A 14131-nucleotide genomic window follows, 5' to 3' on the forward strand; every position below is an offset into this window, starting at 1 on the left:
TCCCGGTTATGCTACACTCTCTGCGGTTTTATGTAGAAGTTTCTACGCCGCTTTTAAATTGAGCGCTGACGCGTGAAATGGACATTCGCAGTTCGATGACCTCTGAGCACGGTTGTTGCTATCGCCACTGTCAAGTTGCTTAGTTCTTTTGCGGGCGCAAGTCAGCCGAATAAAAAGTTGAGTATTGCGAAGATCGTCTCATGTGTTGCCAACGGAATTGTCACCACTACGTGACATCTGGTGGAGGTGCTGAATCCCTGTCAACGTGACCATACTGCCGAAGACAGACCCAGCCCGGCAGGCACAGCCTCTCGTTTGCGTCCAGCTCCGTGAGCCCTCCAGCCTCCAAGGACGACCGGATGAGCTTGCGGAAGACTGGCTCGAGCTGTTAGAACGCGTGTCAACGTACAATGCCTGGACCGAGGAAACGAAATTAACACAACTGTACTTTGCTCTCCTAGATTCCGCCCGAATTTGGTTTGAAAACCTTGAGACTTTTTTGAAGGATTGGAAGGCATTTAAGAGATAATTCTTGACGGCTAACGAAAGAGCCCAGGCCTACCTTCCCTCCCGAAATCCACTGCCTAAGGAGTCAGTCCTCAGTAACGTAGAAGAAATTAAGCGGCTATTTCGCCGTGAAGACCCTTAAATGACTGAGGAAAAGAAAGTGAATTTTTTAATGTGAAGCGTCAAAGAATCGCTTCTCGCGTGCCTTGTCAAAAACTCACCGCAAACAGTGGCGGAATTCGAACGAGAAGATAGAACAGACCCCAGACGCTGGACTCGACAGTACAGCCCCCTGCAGGCAACTGCGACACCACCACTACAGGCGGAGATAACCTCCTTGAGATTATGCGTGAGGTCGTTCGCGAAGAGCTGCGCTGACTTCTACCATCGCCAACGCAGCCGCAGGCGGCGTCGCTCACGGCGTCATCCATGAGGAAGTCCAGCAAGCTTTAGGCGTTCCTCAAGCGATGGCTCCGATGGCTCCAGCACAAGAAGCAACAGGGATGAACTACGCTGCTGCATTACGTCGCCCTGCGCCCCTACGTGACTTTCCAAGCCCTCGATGCTACCGTCCTGTTCCTGAAAGCACCCCTTGGGCGCCCCGCCCGCCAACCTTATCAGCGACCTCCAAGCCACAGGAAGCCCGACACCTAGAGGACTGCGAATAACCGGACATTATGCTTCCATTGCGGTGAGGCCGGCCACATTCTACGCCATTACCTGTACCGACGAATTGGTCTCCGCGGATTAGCAGTCGATGCCCCACGACCACGACCAGATGAACTACCACACGAAATCGAGGACTCGAGAACTATCTGTGTAGTGGTGAGTTTGCGCCACCAAGCCGTCCGCTCAGGTCCCCATCACCGTACTGGGCCCGCTTTGCGTCACCAGGCCGCAACTATGATGGCAATGTGCGAGAAAGGTCCCCTAGCAACGTAGGAGAAACGAAAGGTAGCAACCTTTAGAGATGAGGTTGTTCAACGGTGAAAATCCGTAGATTCTCCGCCGACGACGACGAGAGACGACGACACCACTTTCATGACGATGCATCCTATGAAGACTACCTCTACGATCATTCGCGCAGGCTCTAAAGTAACACCGCCGCTACGTACGACGACAACATCTACGACTACACGAGCAGAGTGCAAGCGGACACTGCCGCCCAGCAAAGTGACAACGGTATGCCCCGGTCGTTACCTCAATAAACGACGGAACCGAGACCGGACGCCAAGGCCCACGTGCAATGCGAGGACGCAAACAAGCGACCTTGAAGTTGCTGTCGATGGTAGCAAAGTCACTGCCCTAGTAGACACCGGAGCTGACTATTTAGTCATCAACAGACCGTTAGCCTCCCAGGTCAGGAAAGTTACGACCGCTTGGGATGGTCCGCTGATTCGCATCGCTGGTGGTAACCTCACTCCTCCACCGGGCAATAAATGCAAGAGCAACCGTAAATGGGCGTACTTACTCCACGAGCTTCGTGCGTCTACAGTAGAGTTCGAGCGACGGGAGTTTGGGCATGGACTTTCTAAATGAAAATACAGCGATCCTCGACCTCCGATCCAAGCTCACCAAGCTCTCGGCGGACAAAGCCATTACCGCTATGAAGACTTCGACGCAACGTGTTTCTCTAAACGTCCTCAACGGAGACTTCACCATGCCGCCCCGATCAAGCGTCATCGCCTGCGTGGGCAACGCAGACACCGAAACCGCCGAAGGTGTCGTTGAAGGAAACGCCCAGTTGCTCTTGGAGCGTGGACTGGTAATCGCAGGAGCTGACATCCATTTTCGTCATGGACAAGCTAAGATGCTAGTAGCAAACTTCACCGAAGAATACCGGCACCTGAACAAGGGCACGACAATCGCTTTTCTCAGCGATTTAGCGGACATCCTGAGAAGTCTTTGCTCTCTCCGACCAGCCCACACACGATTCATCTAGTAGAGGAAATCAGCTTACCTTCGACGTAAACCCAGCATTACCCCGGAGAGCAAGAGGCCAAATTTGCGCTCTTCTTGAAAGCTATAGCGAGTGCTTTTCGTCAGCGTCAAAGGTACAGCCAACTCCGTTGGCAAAGCACCTCATTATCGCGGACGAACATGCCCGACCTCTGCGCTGAAGCCCCGTATCGTCGCGAGAACGCCAAGCCATCCGCTGGCACTTAGATGAAACGCTTCGTGACGACATCATGCAGCTATCAAAGAGTCCCTAGGTGGCACCAGTCGTTTTGGTAAAGAAGAAAGACGGCACACTTCGCTTCGGCGTTGACTACCACCGCTTGAACAGCATAACGAAGAAGGATATCTACCCTCTCTCTCGCATCGACGACACACTGGATCGGCTCTGCAACGTGCTTCTCTTCATTTGACCCAAAGAGCGGCCACTGGCAAATTGAGCTCGACAAAACAGACTGCGAGAAGACCGCGTTAATCACACCAGACGGCCTCTTCGAGTTCAAGGTAATGCCATTTGGCCTCCGCTCCGCACTCGCGACGTTCCAGCTAGTAATGGATACCATACTTGCTGGTTTGAAGTTGCATCTTTGTCTGGTATTTTTAGACGACGTCGTTGTCTTCTCTTCGAGATTTACCACCGACTGAAAAGGCATCGCACAGTGCTCGACGCAATCAAATCATCATGGCTAACACTGAAAGCAGAGAAGTACCACTTCGCTTACAAGGAGCTGCTTCAGAGCCAGTTCATAAGCGAGGACGGTGTTCGTCCAGATCCAGACAAAACAGGTGATAATAAAGCAGTGCGCCGATTCCTCGGGCCGTGTGCATATTACCGACGATTCGTCAAGAACGTTTTGCGCCTCACTGAACCTTTGACGCTGCTTACAAAGGCCGACGTGCCATTTGAGTGAAAAGAACCACAAGCAGAAGCATTCGAGGAACTTGAGCGCCGCTTACAGTCCCCACCTGTTCTTGGATATTTATATGAAAACGCGGAGACTGAAATTTATACCGACGCAAGCAGCGTGGGTCTAGGCGCCGTCCTCGTACAGCGGAATGCCGGATTAGAAAAGTTTATCGCTTACGCTTACAGGTCGCTCCCCAAAGCCGAAAACAATTACTCGACGACTAAGAAGGAATGCCTTGCGATCATCTAGACTACGTCAAAGTTCCGCCCGTACTCATATGGTCAGCCTTCAAGGCAGTAAGCGATCATCATGCGCTCTGCTCGGTCTCCCCTTTGAATGACCTTTCCAGCCGTCTTGGACGATGAAGTTTACGCCACCAAGAATTTAACATCACAGTGGTCTACAAGTCCGGTCGCAACATTCCGACGCAGACTGCTTGTCCCGGGACCCTGTGAACACGGCCTCAAAAGACGACAACGCCGCCTTCTTGGGACAAATAGGCGGCAGCAGTTTCTTTCAGAAGCAGCGCTCGGACCATGGGTTGAAATATGTAGTGTTCTTAGAAGGAAAGATCCCTTACCCTCCCATTCTGTTCAGGCTTCATTTGCAATCCTTCGCGCTGCACAGCGATGTCCTAGTGAAGAACTTCGCACCCAACAAGACCACATACCTCCTTGTCTTGCCGAAGGAACTACAAAAGGAAGTTTTACAGGCTTTCCACCATCAGCCCAAAACAGGGCACCTCAAAATGGCGCGCACGTTGAATCAGATCCAAGAGAGATTTTGCTGGCCGCGGGTACCTGCCAACGTCGCCGATTACGTGAAAACATGCCGTGAGTACCAGCGACGCAAGACGCCACTGATCAGACCAGCTGGGCTGCTAAATCCCCCCCCCCCCCATACCGTCCCCGACCAAACCGCGTCAACAAATTGGGACGGACATACTCAGCTTCTTTCAGACTTCATCAGCGGGTAACAAGTGAATCATCATGGCCACCAATTATTTTACACGCTATGCTAAAGCAAAAGCACTGCCTAATGGTACCGCAGTAGAAGTAGCCAAGTTTTTCGTCGACCGCATTCCCCTGCGACATGGTGCCCCCGAAGGGCTCATCACGAACAGGGGAACAGAATTTACAGCGAAGCTCACTCAAGCTATCTTGAAGTACAGCCAGACAAGACACCAGAGTACGACCGCTTACCACCCGCAGACGAACGGACTCACGGAACGTCTCAATAAAACGGTAGCGGACATGCTTGCCATGTACGTCGACGTCAAACACAAGACCTGCGACGCCATCTTGCCGTACGTGATTTTCGCCTATAACACGGCCATCCAGGAGACAACCAGGGCGACCCCGTTCCAGCTTGTGCATGTCAGGGATCCAACGACCACGCTCGATGCAATGCTGCCGTACGTAATAGACGAAGAGAACGTGGACGTTGCCGCCTACCCTCAGCGCGGAGAGAAAGCTCGACGACTTGCACGGCTGCGCATTAAGGACCAACAACGCGCCGACGCCCGACAATACAACTTGCGACGTCGCCACTCAAAGTAGAAGCTCGGAGACCAAGTCTGTGTATGGACGCCAATTCGCCGTCGCGGACTTAGTGAAAAGGTGTTGCGTCGATACTTTGGGCCGTACAAAATCCTTCCCCGCGTCGGGCAACTCGACTATGAAGTCAATTCCGACAGTACGACTGCATCGCAACGGCAACGCGCACGCCCAGAAATCGTCTGAAGCCATATTACGCGCGTGAAAGAATTCGTGGTGTTTACACTTTGCCATAATTATGTTTAAGTTACTTTGTTTATTTTGGAAAATCGAGGCGATGTTTTTTTAAGGGGGAGAAGGCCTCGAGCCATTCAAATATTTATTTGTTCTTTTTCGACAGTCGCAGGCATGCAGTCTCATCATTGAAAATCTAGCACGCGAATCACTTTTGTATGCATTGTTTGTTCATGCTCGTTTTCGTAAGACCCGGCCTGATTATTTCCTTTGTTGCGGCAGATAATTCGAGGTATATCTCGAAGGATTCCAGTCACGCTCTTGCATTTCTGCAATGTCCCCGGTTATGTTGCCGCTTTTAAATTGAGCACTGACGTGTGGAACGGACATTCGTAGTTCGAACACCGCTGAGCACGATTGTTGCTATCGCCACCGCCGATTGCTTAGTTCGTTTGCGGGCGTAAGCCAGCCCAATAAAGAGTTGATTCTTGCGAAGATCGTCCCTTGATTTGCTGCCAATGGCATTGTCACCAACACGTGACAATATAGAGACTCTCCGCAGTCTTTTACAAAATGGCGCACAATGTTAATTCCAAAGGGCAGTAGAAGAAATTTGAGAAATATGGATTAAAATTGTTGACTAAAGATTTATCCAATCGCTATATATGGGTTACATTGGCTCTCAGCAGACGTAAGGCGCGTGGATTGCAAAACGTGGGCTCAAGTTTTATCCAATAGCCGACAATTTGCAATGTCGGTTGCACTTGGCTCTCACCTGACGTGCGGCTTGGGGAGCCACACCGTACCTCTCATACACGCAATCCTCGATTCACGCTCCTACAAAAGATGAGGAGGTTGCTTCGCTTGAGGTTGACTTTGCAAAGACATTTAGTTGTGTTCGCCGCTCATTGCTGTTTCCATTTTTAGAGCGAGCGATTGCTGGAAGTTCAGTAATAAAGAGGGTGAAACATTGCAACAGGAAATATTCGGCTCTCCTAATTGCAAACGACCATCTTTCAAGCCCTGTCTCGGTCTGTTCGATATCCGCGCTGCTTATTGCATTTAAAATGGAGCTACTTTAATTAAAATTTCATTGTGTAACAATCTGAATGGCTTCCTTGCCCTGAACAAATCGGTCACATTGCTTGCATATACAATATCTAGCTTTTATAAGTGCGAAAGCGATAAACTTTAGGTGATGCTCAAGCTTGCTTACGAAGCAGCCGCATAGTAACAGTTACAGCGAAATCGTCCCCATGCTTACGTCGACGCAGAGGTAACATGAAGTCTTGATGCATTGTACCGCAGTCGCGCAACTTTGGTGACGTCATCAGACATTACATGAGCGGTTTCGTTCTCTCGTCGAACGGACTCCGAGCTGGGACTGTCAGATTTAAGCGCCTCAGAATAGCAACACGCTTCTATCGCCGCAGCGCAGTGAGGAGGACGTACTGCATGTGAAGTTGACGATCCCATCAGAAAACGTGAGGTGCAGCTCGCCATAAAACCGTATTTAACTGGCTGCGAATGCCTGGATCACTTCAGCCAACTACAAAAAGTTAAGCAAATGAACATCGAAACCTATGCAATACATCTTTAGCACGGTATTAAAATTTTACCCAAAATTCTCTTTTTTTTATCAAGCGCAGCATCGACAACGTTTTCCCGCCATCGAACATTTTGGCATTGTCTACGGCATTTAAAGGAATTGTTCCACATGTTCTGGCCTGTAGTTTTGTGCATGGAGCTCAATGTCCCCCTATACGCCAGAGTAGAATAGCGCTACGTTATTGAACTCCATAGTTTCGGAACATGCGCATGTTTGGCCCAAACGCGCTGAGCCAATTATTTCAATCCGAACTTCTTTTATCCGAATAATGCTCACTCTGAAGAGTACATATGAGAAAAACTGTTTCAACCAGACTGGCTTGCGCTTTCGAGAAAGTATTTACTATGTAAGCCATTGATAATCTTTTCCGCCAGGACATACCAGCTCAGCAACGGATAAGTGCTAGCTGTTTAAATAGTCTGAATGTTAGGCCTTTCCTGCTGACAAAACCGCGTGTAATAAGTGTGAAGTATGAAAGCAGTAATAGTAACAATACTAATAACTTCCCTGCTTGGCGGGAACACCGAATTACACCTTCCGGCTAGCTGCAGAAAACACGAGGCTCGAATCGTCTGCAGTTGTGGTGTCGCTTTTTTGAAGCGAGAGCGTCAGTACGCCACGTCGGCCTAAAGTCAGCGTGGGCTAGCAACTCACATTCAACAAGCCAGAGGACAAAGTGTGGATATAAAAAAAAAAACTTCCTACTCCGATCGAACAACTAATCTTCCAATTCACAGTCAAGCGTGCAAACCACTGCTCCAAGCCGGACTCATGAGAAACATGTCGTAATTCTCCTTGTCTAGCGGCAGAGTGATAGTATGCATGCCAATGACAATACAATAATAATGATTGTAGCGATAATAATGACGGCACATTTAGTTGATAATGGTGATAGTAGCGATAAGGGGACGTTATGATATTAGAGACAGTGATGCTGATTATAGTAGCGATGACATGGGTAATAAAAACAGTCCTATAAGGTGGTTTTCGGCTTTCCCGCTCGTAAGCTGCCATAAGCGCAATATGCATTGCTGTATATGCATCCTAGTAATGTAGCTCAGAGATAACAAGCGGTGAAGAAAATATAGGAGCGGCACAAGATGGCACGAGCTTATCAAGCACCAGAACATAACGGGCTGAGACGCTTGCTTTCGCTCTACGTAATTAAACCTTCCTAATGTTTTCGCTTCTCAATTTTCCACTCCTTTAATAAATATATACCCGTGATATTTTAAAACACACACACACACACACGCACGCACATTTTTTCCAGCTTTCCTTGTCTCTCTCCGCAGCCAGGGCCGGCGAACATATATACAGCCACATCCTTTACAACAGCTCCAAGCAATTTCGCACCGGTTCACGCTACCAAATAAACCAATATCCCCCAGCCTTTTAATATTTATTTCATAGTTCTTCATAAATTCAGTAAGCGCTTTTCAAGGCATGAGCTTTGGCCTATCGACCAAGAATAAGTGGGGCTTCCTGTTCTGCTCCGAACTAGTAAACCAAAGAAAGACAAAAACGAAAACACGTGGGCTTGCAATGTGCGAAACGAAACTGGCCGCCTGGACACCGCCATGAGCAAATTTTCTTTGCCTTCCAATATTTCGGCTGCCTTTCCGCTATCTTCTTTGTGTGATGAAGCTGTGTTTCGAAATGAAATGCACTTTATATTGAGTCCTGTAACCGTATTGTGCATCTCTCGGCATTCGTTATCCCTCGTGCGTCATGGCGCCTGTACTTCTGAAAATGGGCTTTGGTGACATTACCAGTATTTCTAATATAGCTCTTTTTAGACTTATCAAAGCGTTGTTTTCAGTAAGAGTTACGTTCGTTTTTTAGGACGTCGTACTTTTGCATAGAAACCGACATCATATTTTCAGTGTTCCGTCAAGCTTCCTCCAAATTGTTCAATAAACATTATTGTTCATGCATAGAAGTTCTTATAGCTGATACGACACCTACTCACCTTTTACAGAGGTGGCAGGCAAGGATTTAAACTTCCCCATCAATCTAAGTTTATTATGTCCTCCTTCTAAATTGCTGAGAACCCCCGCACAAAATTTGGAAGAACACGCCGAATTGCAGCTTAACAAGACCGCGCCATGCTTCAGGAAAATCGAGAACTGGCGTGAAGACGTGAAAAAAAGAAAAAGAAAAGCACGACTACTCAGCCCTAAAAGAATCAGTAGTCGTCGCCCGTAGAAGTACAATGACGAGTGTTTGTAGTAAAATGAAAAAGAAAGACGACATCTGGCGCCCAGTAAAAAAAAAATACAGAATAGAAAAAGATGGTATAACGCACAGAAAACGGCAAGAGAAAAGTCTTTACGAGATTACTGATGCGAGAAAAGAAAGAGCAACAAAGGGACCTTCATTGCAAAGGAGCGCCGCGAGGGAAGGGGGATAAGGAGCAAAGAATATCGAATGAATTCTTACGATTGCTGAGAAATGTCTTTCCGTTTGCAGTATACACTCGTGAACAATTGTGGTGAATCGGAACAGTCGGAACAGGGCAGAGACAACGAGTGGACAACTGATCACAGCAAAGTAAAAGCAATGAAGAAAATTGTTCAATGAAATGCTGGTTATCGTTACTGGGTCTATTTTTAAATTTCTTATGTGGGTTGTCGTAGTCGGCTCTTCGAAATAATATAAAGTTGAAGAAGGTTTCCCCCTGAAACGCAATCGAATTTTTCATTCAAGTTTTTCCTTCTCAATATATATATATATATATATATATATATATATATATATATATATATATATATATATACCGGAATGACAACGACTGCTTCATGGGTGATTGCATACCTACGAAATTTCATGGGTTCAGCTCTGAGTTTTAGATAGCAATTGGCAGGGACTGGTATGTAGGTTATGTGTAAACACGAGACCATATGACATGGAAAGCACTGCCAACTCGGGCTTCCCATTTAAGATGGGAGTGTGATATGGAGAACTGAACATTGCTAGACTTTTCGGCAAGAAACATGACAGGCTACAGCTAGATCAGGCAGGCACATTTATGCGGTTTGATTAAAACGAGGCTTCACAAGTATTTGAATTGGGGGGAAATTCGGTCGCTTAAGATGGCATGCCGATGATTATGTGCGAAATAGCAGACGCGCGTTTTAAGAGTTCAGTGAATAAACGACTAACGAAGGGAATGTACAGTCAAGAACAAAACATTGCGAGACATGAGTTCGTGGAAAAATATTTATTTCGGTGTGACAGGACAAATAGCTAGTGAATGAAATGGGCTGTATCATGAGGGGACATGGATGCTCCATTCAGAGAAAATATGATCACAGGAAAAAATAGCAAGGCAACAAATAAATAAATACTTTTCCACAAATCCGTATCCCGCAGACTCTTGTCCCTGATTATACGCGACCCAAAATGCGCAAAACGAGCCGCGGGCGAAAGCCGTCAATAACCTCGCGTCATACTTTTGAAGGCGTAGCTTAAATGTAACCACAAGCTGTTTTTTCGTGGTCTACGCGTTTCACTGATCTCCGTAGCACGCTCAGGCCGAAAGCATGAGCTAGACGCCAGCCGTACCCACAAGACGCACATTTAATACACACACACACGCACGATAACTCGCAAACAAAATTAACAAAAATTAACACAACCTACAAAAACTAATGACAGACACGATGTTTCACACTAAGAGACAGCTTTCGAGCTTACAGTTCGAAGCGGACGACGCGTTTCGTGGGTCCAAGCAATGGCGCTGGCGTCGGGGTGGCGTTCGGCTTGCAATTAGCTGGTCTTGTTGGTCGCAACATACGACCTCCCGTTGAAGCATGGGCTGAAGCAACGTTGGCGTTCGTGGCGGCGTTGACGTCACCTCCTGGGCGAAGCAGGTGGACGGTGGTACGAGCTTTAGAGGTGCCCCCTGGACGTAGCAGGTGGCTGAGTAGTCGCTCAATCCCCGGAATCGGTTTGAGAACAGCAGTGAGGCTACGGTGCAGTGCGTAGAAAATGAGGACACCGGTACAGCAGCCGGTGTTGCTCAATCCCAGCCAAGGCGTCCCTCACCTCCCGGAGCCTCCGCTTCTCTTGCTTCCACCTCCTTGCCTCTCCATATCGCGCCTTTTTATAACCTCCGCGTTGATACACGTCAGCCTTATCGTCGTCTTCATCGTCTTCCGTTCACCAATCAGCGCTCGCCATGTCACCGACTACTTTTTCTTCATCTTCTTAATCATTCGTTGGTCCACGTACTCCCTTTCACTGTCGTCTTCTTTGCCCTCGCAAAAAGCCTCTGTATTTGGCCTCTTACATGTGATAAGAGCCACCCTCTCTCATTAGTTTTCCCTTGAAAACTGCTTATAGTTTCGCTGCCATTACGACTTAAATCAAACCGAGTATTCTCTCTAGCCAGTCTTGACACAGCACTTAGAACCCCTCAGTTGTCTTGAACGCGCCCGAAGCACACCACTGACACAACACACCAGAATTGTCTTCATAGAACACTATCCCAACATTATCACCCCACTGACATAACACACCAAAATTGTCTTTCTAGAACACTATCACAACACTGCCGTTGTCCGTAAATGTCCTTCATAAATATACTAACGCGCACAACACATTTCACTGTATAAACACACATCAACATCAACATCATCACGTGACGTGACCCAGTGGTACGGGACTGACTTTGCCCTTTGGGATTGTTCGTTGGCAAATGTCGCACGACCTAACAAAGCGTTTAACATCGCCTTGGACGCCTGGCCAAAAGGACTGGTCGGTAATTTTGGACACCGTCTTCTGAACCCCCTGGTGTCCGGCCAAGATGGTGCCATGTCCTAAGCGTAAAACCATCTCTCGCAAATCTTTCGGTAACACAAGTTGTTGCACCTGTCTTCCTGAGCTACATATGCATTTCCTGTGATTGAGACAGTCTACCGTTTGAAACTGAAACGAGGTATGACTCCGTTTCCTTTTCTGCATTTCTCCTACTTTCTCGAAGCAGGCTTGCAAGCTCGAATTTTCTCTTTGCTTGAATACCATTTCGCCGGGTGTTACTTTCAGGGAAATCGCAACGGTAGTAGAGAGTGGCCGCGGCGTCGCTCTGGCTTTCATTTGTGCTCGCGTCTCTACTGCTGACGAGCAACTGACTGCACCATCCCCTTGCTGGCCAGTCGTGCGTCTTTCCTCGTTTTGGTGCTTCCCAACATCAATCATCCTCCACTCAGGATCAGGGTCATTGACGTTTCTTGCACCCGAATGTTTTCCAAGATGAGATTGTAGATGGGTTGCTCTACGCATTTTGCCAATAGCTCTCCGGGATAATAGGGGGTTGACACTAAAATCCTGGCTTCCGGCAGGTGTCTAACAGCGCTGTCCATCAGGGTGACAGCGAACGCGTCCCCTGCTAGGTCTTCATCCCTCATTAGTCTTCTCTGAACCAAAACTGTATTGGCTCCACTGTCTCTAAGCACCAATATATGACGGTCCCCTATTTGTCCAACCACCACTGGCATTGCTGTTTTCGACTTGGGCGTTCCACTCTCCACTTCATTGTCCAGTGGCGTTTGCTCCTCATTGAGCTGTGGCACTTTGGCTAATGTGATGAGTTCTTTCTTCAAATCAACAACACATACAGCACGGACTTGTGTTCCATATCGGTACTTTTCTACAGTATGCCCTCTCCTGTTGCACCCGCGACACACGACCTGCGTCTTCCGGGACGCACTATGCTAGATCTACAATCAGCTGCTCGGTGTCCCACCTTGTTACAGAGGAAGCATCTGATTGGCGCCTTAAACGCCCTACCAGAGGGTCTTGGTTTTGCTGAATTTATTTCTGAAACCTTCTGATTTTATTCCTTCCCCTTACTCATATTCCTGAGACCATGAGCTTCGAGAAACTGGTCTGCATTCTCGGCAACCTCTTCTAATAAACACAAATTTCTTTCTTTCAGGAACATCGCTAGGTTTGGGCTGCAGCATACTAGGAACTGCTCTGTCACCAGTTTGTGACGCACGCCTTCAAAACTCTTTTCTGTGTTCGACATCTCAAGCCACCTGTCGAAATATAGCAAACTGCTTAGCAGCTTCGTAATCCTCAGGCTTCGCGGTGCGGAATCTCTAGCGCTAACCTTCTGCTGTTAGCCTGAATCTTTGGAGCAGTGCCTTTTTGAATTTATTGTAATCCATGGAATCAGCCGCAGGCATCCTACCAAACACATTCAGCGCTTCCTCGACTAAACACATACTCAACGCTGTTGCCCATTCTCAGTGCTCCCAACCTTGTCCTAAAGCTATGCGCTCAAATCGTTGCAGATATGCGTCTACGTCATCTCTTTTGTCATCAAAAGGAGCCATCAGCTTCCTCGAGCAAACTCTCGTCGATCTAGGCGCTCCTATTCCTACCTCAGAGCCCTGATCGTCATCCGTGCTCCCCTCACGTTCTCCGATCAACTGCTGCTGTTTCCACAGCAAAAACTGCTTCTCTCGTCCAATTCTTCTTATTTCACGTTCCTCCGATTCCTTCGTTTCTTTCACTCAGATTTCTGCTTCTTTTGCATCACGCGCCGCTTCACGCGCCTTTTCACATGACTATGCTCTTTCATCTCTTAGCCTTTTCACTTCTTGCTTATAGAGACTCATCGCCTTCTCTTTGCTTAGCCCTAGCTTGAGAGCACCTCTAATGTCTTCGCCAATTCCATACTGCCTGCCGTCGAGAACTCCAAAAGATTCAAGACAAATAGAAAATAAACAAGCAAACGAATCCTGGCAGGCTCGCCACTTGTTTCTTTGTCACGGATCTCCGTAGAAAGCTCTGCCGAAAGCATGAACTAGACACCAGCCGTACCCATACGGGCGCACATTTAATGCACACACACACAAGCGCTAACGCTCAAACAAAAAAAGTTATTAAAAACAAACAAAACCTACAAAAACTACTGATAAACACGATGCTTCACATTAGGAACCAGCTTTCCCCTTTCACACTAAGAGACGGCGTTCGAGCTTACAGTTCAAAGCGGGCGACGCGTTTCGTGTATCCAGGCAATGGCGTCGGCGTCGAGGTGGCGTTCGGCTTGTATTGAGCTGGTCTTGTTGCCCGCAGCATACGACCTCCCGTTGAAGCGTGGGCTTAAGCAACGTTGGCGTTCATGGCGGCGTTTAGGTGAACCTCCTGGGCGATGCAGGTGGACGGTAGCACGAGCTTTGGAGGTACCCCTGACGTAGCAGGGCGCTGAGTAGTCGCTCAATTTCCGGAACCGGTTTGAGAACAGCAGGGACTCTACGGTGCAGTGCCGTAGAACATGAGGACACCGGTACAACAGCCGACATTACTCACTCTCAGCCAAGGCGTTCCTCACCTCCCGGAGCCTCCACTTCTCTGGCTTGCACCTCCTTGCCACTCCATATCACGCCTTTTTATAACCTCCGCGT

The 14131-nt window shown here is 48.1% G+C and overlaps 1 pseudogene; it reads right to left on the reverse strand.

Moving 5' to 3' along the window:
- Positions 1-226: 226 nt before the first annotated feature.
- LOC146187637 (uncharacterized) lies at positions 227-13398 on the reverse strand (annotated as a pseudogene).
- Between the last annotated feature and the right edge of the window lie 733 nt (positions 13399-14131).

This window comes from Amblyomma maculatum, chromosome 5, assembly GCF_055883805.1.
Source record: "Amblyomma maculatum isolate TAMU_Amacu chromosome 5, ASM5588380v1, whole genome shotgun sequence".
Classification (NCBI taxonomy): Eukaryota; Metazoa; Arthropoda; class Arachnida; order Ixodida; family Ixodidae; genus Amblyomma; species Amblyomma maculatum.